Here is a 6,000-nt window from a genome sequence, read left to right as displayed (position 1 = left end):
CCGGTGCTGGGCACCGGAAACCACTTGCTCAAATTAAGCATTGGCAAGGAGCAAATACTCAGTACTGAGTAAGGAGGATAACTTTAGTGAATACTACATTGGACAAAACGAAAAGTAGTTTAATTCTACACACATCAATTAGCAATGTTGAGAGAGTCATCAGAAAGAACATAGTTATATCTGGGGAATAATAACTATGTTGGAGAAGCTGCCAGTATCAACTACTATATCATTCAGGCAGTGTAAGTTGTCCTTAAGGGACTGGGGCAGCAAAGAATGAACTCTTTTCTCTCTGGTAAAACAACCCCCCTTACAGGACTCATGATGGATCCCAGCTGCAGGCTGTCTCAGTTGCCTACAAATAGCCTCTTCCCTGGTTTTGCAGTCCCTGGGGCCTGGGCCTCTTTCGCTGGTGAGGCGGGGGCAAACCTGCTCCTTCCCACATGCACTGAGTTGGCATAGCTCTGGCCTACACAACTATGTGTAGACACTCTTGACAGTAGAGGCTGGTGATCCAATGAAGATGAGGAGCAATCATGATCTCTTCTTGGTGACTAGAGAAGGTAGGTCCTCCTTTCAAGGGTTCTTTCCTAGATACATTCTTGAACCTGGTACCCAAATAAAGCACACGCTCGAAGCCAGTGACACTGAAGGCAGAGCTCGGATGGTCCACTGATGGTGGATGCAGTCTTTGCCCCTCACCCAGCCCAGCATCCTTGGTGGCCACTGCCTGTGGTCACAGGCTATTTTTGGCAAACAGGAGTCCTGATATACCACAGATTGCCATAATGAAACTTCTCGCTGCTGCATCTAGGCACTTTGGGAATGTCTTGATGAAACCGCTGACCACGGCTGTGATCCTTCAAAATGCCTCGTTATCACAGGTGGTCCAGTTTCTAGTGGAGTAAAACACTCTGGTCCTGGTTGTAGAGGGCAAATGAAAAAAACATTTAGGAAATGCAATATAACGTAGAGTGGACCTATAAGTTTACAGAACAAATATGTAATCAACCAGGTAAATATCAAAAATATATGTTTTATTCATATGACAATGTTTTTTATGAGGATATTTTTTTCAATAAGGAAAATAGAGAAAAAGAGAATATTATAAACGCAAATAGCACAATGTAATTGATGAAACTGAGCAACTATTAATCAAAGTGCAAGTCCATTATTACTCTTTAACTTCGCAGGCACACTCATTCATTCATTTATACTGAGACTATTTATGCACAATTGATTTAGATGGTACAAGAATAAAGAACGCGAGTGATATATTCTTTTCAGATAGAACATGGACTGTATACAAAAATAACTACAGCTCAGTATAGAAATACATTGTCATGATTAAAAACATTTATAACTGTCATGGCTGACGAAATTTGTATCTACGTGCGTATCGGCGTTATGCCTTCATCAGGTAGCCGTCTAAATGAACAGACCTAGCGGATATTATGGAAAGAAGAAAACTGAGTAAATTACATATAGGAGGTCCTACTAACAATATCTGCTCACCTAAGAGTCAGAACTCATTTATTTAAAAGAACAAAAAATCTAATGCTGGAGAGTCACAGGTGGGGAGAAATAAAGGATTGTCCAAGACTGGACAGAAATAGTGAAAATCCTAGACATCCATTCACTGGATATGGTGCTTACATAGAAAAAAATGTGATAAAACGGACTGATAAGAGAAAAAGAAAAAGCGAGAAAAGACCCGTGAATGAAAAGATTGTGCACATGATGTCTCCTACTCGAGGACGGAATAGTGACCATAAAGACATACAACTGAGACCAAAAGGTGTCCACCGAGTCTTCTACCAAGAAAAGCGTGGATTGTAATAATAAACATAATTACCTTCTCTAATCTGAAAGGAGGTCCTCAAATTTTGGAATTACACTGATGCAATGTGGAAGGGACATAAAGTACCTAACACGAAAACCAGCAGAAAATCTCAGGAACCTGTTTGTCGTGCAAGCAATGGAAGGTAGCTTGGTTTCTAAAAGATCTCAAAACAGTCAATGACCTTACCCGTCCTGGGGAACTAAAAATATATTCTTCCAACACATCAGGATTAAGCAAAATAAGCCGCCCGAACAGAATGTATAGTCCTGTGGTAACTTTTAATTGCAGCCCGATAGCCGGCTTTGGCCCCGGGATCATAGTTCTTTCTCCAGATACGCTCCAACCTTTTACAAGATTTACGGATCTCAGCTAGTCGTTCATTGAACCAAGGATTAGAATCCGAGCTACGGCCCTTAGACCATTTAGCAGGAATAAGAGAATCAAGAGCTTTAGAGATCCAATTACAGAATAATCTATAGGAAACATTAGGATCACTATGCCCTTGAGGGGGTGAGCGGAAAGAAGTGCATGAAAATCCACCAGTTTCAATTTACGCCAAGGGCGTTAAAGAAGGACTGTTGAAGGGTTCTATGAGGAGGTTAGAAAGTCGGGAAGGACAATGCAACCAAATAATGGTCTGACCAGCATACGGGACTAGGAGTCTCCACCGAAGCAAGAGGAATATTAGAAAAAACAGGGTCCAATAAATGTCCGGCCGTATGGGTAGCGCCAGAAACCAATTGCGTCAGTTGACAAGCCACCAGGTCTGCCAGCAAACTGTTGAAATCATTATCCTGATTAAGATCAAAATGCAAGTTGAGGTCACCTAGAATATTAAAATTAGCTGTGCACATGGCCAGAGTGCTAACAACATCCATAAGAGCTAATTTAAACTCTTTGGCTGGGCCAGGGGGGCGATAAACCAACAACCCTGACATAGTGAAGTTGGCGCTAAGAGTAATGCTAAAACGAGCACACTCGGAAGTGCAAGCCCCGGGTCAACCAACATATCATCACTGAGCCATGTTTCGGTGAGAAAAAAGGCATCAGGGGTTTTATCCTGGATCAGATCGTAGATATCCAAATGATGTTTAGCCAGGGAGCGAACATTTAAATGCAGGATTAATATGGGTGACCTAAGAGCAAAGGGAGCGAGTGGAGTGGGCCAGGCTAGATGAGAGTTGAACCCACAGCTTCGACAACAAAAAGGCCCCTCCATATAACCTGGAAAAGGTGATGGGCAAATGTCCATCAATGTGTTAATAGCCAACAGCTCCAATTTAGAGTAGGAAAAACGTCCTAACAGGCTGCTACCAGCGTGTCTGGCGTATGGCGGCGTCCAGGCGCGGACGGGCGCAGACGGGCTTGCCTTTGGCGCGACACCAGCTTGCCCGCTGCGCGGCTGTGCAGGCATCTGAGTTTTAAACCCGTGGGCAGGAAGTGAGGAGGCAAATGGGAGGAGTCGCGTCCCTCCTTACAATCGGCACTACAAGCCGCGACGGAACGGGGAGCGCGAGGAAGGCACACAGAAACAAGTTAAAAGGTGAGCACAGTGCTAGCGATAATGAACCGCTAAGAGCACGCCAGAAATACCAGCACCTCTCTGCATTCTTTCCCAAGTATTTCCCAGGTCCCGTATCTGGCAACCTTGGTGCTCAAATACCTTACGTAGTGTCCATTGGTTTAAGACTCTTGAACCTGGTTGATGAAAAATCCTGGCACCACGACTGTGGGTTTTTGGCTCCCTCTTTATACCCAGTTCACAGACAGAGAATGTGGTGCAACGATGGGAATGGTGTCAGGCAGAGCTTGTTTTTTACATATTTCTCCCTGGCTGGTCCTGCCACAGTCTTTGTCCCACAGTACCAGTAGTAAGGAGTGGGTTAAGAGCTCCCAGCCAGAAGAACCTAAAACAACAGTACAATAGAGCGACAGGATTCCCTACTCAACTACCACTTAAGCTTTTGGGGATAACACTTTTAGGAATCAGTGGAGTACGAAGGAGGCAGGACAGCCCCTGCGCTACAGAGAGACCCTACCCTCCACACCCTAGAGTTGATTCCACTACAAACGACGTGAAGCAATTCAAAATGTATTCCTATTGCCAAAGTTAAATACAGAAAATGTACTCCAACTACACACTACTACAAATGAATATGTTAAACAACCATGCAGCATTCTTATCCCATAAGACTGAAGAGAAGGAGCCCATTGCAGGGGCTGAGAAAGCAATGTAAACAGGAGAGACAAGTAGGCCACTCAGCAGTGCAGGTGAGAGGTAAAAAGACCTGGCCTGCTGCTAACATCGTTACAACAAACAAATGATGGACGGAATGCTGACAATGCAGACATTCTCCCCCAGTCAAGAGATCTGGGTTAAATCCATCGTTCTTTTGCCCACTACACCACCCCAGTTTAGACATGGCCATATGCAAATCAGTCTTGACCCTGTGCCTCATGGGAACAGTCCAGCCCGAACTGCCAAGCCATGTCTTCCCTGGACCGGAATCAAGCATCCTAGGACCGGTTTCTGGCTATCAGCCGTCATCAGCCAGGATAGCTTGACTCCAGTGGCGTAGTGAGCACGGGTCCCACGTCTGGGAATACCCATCCCACTTAGGGCGAAAAGCGTTACAACAAACAAATGATGGACGGAATGCTGACAATGCAGACATTCTCCCCCAGTCAAGAGATCTGGGTTAAATCCATCGTTCTTTTGCCCACTACACCACCCCAGTTTAGACATGGCCATATGCAAATCAGTCTTGACCCTGTGCCTCATGGGAAGGACTGTTGAAGGGTTCTATGAGGAGGTTAGAAAGTCGGGAAGGACAATGCAACCAAATAATGGTCTGACCAGCATACGGGACTAGGAGTCTCCACCGAAGCAAGAGGAATATTAGAAAAAACAGGGTCCAATAAATGTCCGGCCGTATGGGTAGCGCCAGAAACCAATTGCGTCAGTTGACAAGCCACCAGGTCTGCCAGCAAACTGTTGATATCATTATCCTGATTAAGATCAAAATGCAAGTTGAGGTCACCTAGAATATTAAAATTAGCTGTGCACATGGCCAGAGTGCTAACAACATCCATAAGAGCTAATTTAAACTCTTTGGCTGGGCCAGGGGGGCGATAAACCAACAACCCTGACATAGTGAAGTTGGCGCTAAGAGTAATGCTAAAACGAGCACACTCGGAAGTGCAAGCCCCGGGTCAACCACCATATCATCACTGAGCCATGTTTCGGTGAGAAAAAAGGCATCAGGGGTTTTATCCTGGATCAGATCATAGATATCCAAATGATGTTTAGCCAGGGAGCGAACATTTAAATGCAGGATTAATATGGGTGACCTAAGAGCAAAGGGAGCGAGTGGAGTGGGCCAGGCTAGATGAGAGTTGAACCCACAGCTTCGACAACAAAAAGGCCCCTCCATATAACCTGGAAAAGGTGATGGGCAAATGTCCATCAATGTGTTAATAGCCAACAGCTCCAATTTAGAGTAGGAAAAACGTCCTAACAGGCTGCTACCAGCGTGTCTGGCGTATGGCGGCGTCCAGGCGCGGACGGGCGCAGACGGGCTTGCCTTTGGCGCGACACCAGCTTGCCCGCTGCGCGGCTGTGCAGGCATCTGAGTTTTAAACCCGTGGGCAGGAAGTGAGGAGGCAAATGGGAGGAGTCGCGTCCCTCCTTACAATCGGCACTACAAGCCGCGACGGAACGGGGAGCGCGAGGAAGGCACACAGAAACAAGTTAAAAGGTGAGCACAGTGCTAGCGATAATGAACCGCTAAGAGCACGCCAGAAATACCAGCACCTCTCTGCATTCTTTCCCAAGTATTTCCCAGGTCCCGTATCTGGCAACCTTGGTGCTCAAATACCTTACGTAGTGTCCATTGGTTTAAGACTCTTGAACCTGGTTGATGAAAAATCCTGGCACCACGACTGTGGGTTTTTGGCTCCCTCTTTATACCCAGTTCACAGACAGAGAATGTGGTGCAACGATGGGAATGGTGTCAGGCAGAGCTTGTTTTTTTACATATTTCTCCCTGGCTGGTCCTGCCACAGTCTTTGTCCCACAGTACCAGTAGTAAGGAGTGGGTTAAGAGCTCCCAGCCAGAAGAACCTAAAACAACAGTACAATAGAGCGACAGGATTCC

At 45.8% G+C, this 6,000-nt stretch overlaps 1 long non-coding RNA gene across 1 annotated transcript in view; it reads right to left on the bottom strand.

Moving 5' to 3' along the window:
* Positions 1-313: 313 nt before the first annotated feature.
* Positions 314-6,000, bottom strand: part of LOC146860130 (uncharacterized) — a 107,242-nt gene continuing 101,555 nt past the window's right edge. Inside the window, exon 4 of the long non-coding RNA XR_014979103.1 lies at positions 314-920. This is a non-coding gene — a long non-coding RNA (uncharacterized LOC146860130). The remainder of the gene's footprint in view (positions 921-6,000) is intronic.

Source organism: Triturus cristatus, chromosome 3_1 (genome assembly GCF_964204655.1).
Source record: "Triturus cristatus chromosome 3_1, aTriCri1.1, whole genome shotgun sequence".
Lineage (NCBI taxonomy): Eukaryota > Metazoa > Chordata > Amphibia > Caudata > Salamandridae > Triturus > Triturus cristatus.
This window is presented reverse-complemented; position numbering and strand designations above follow the sequence as displayed.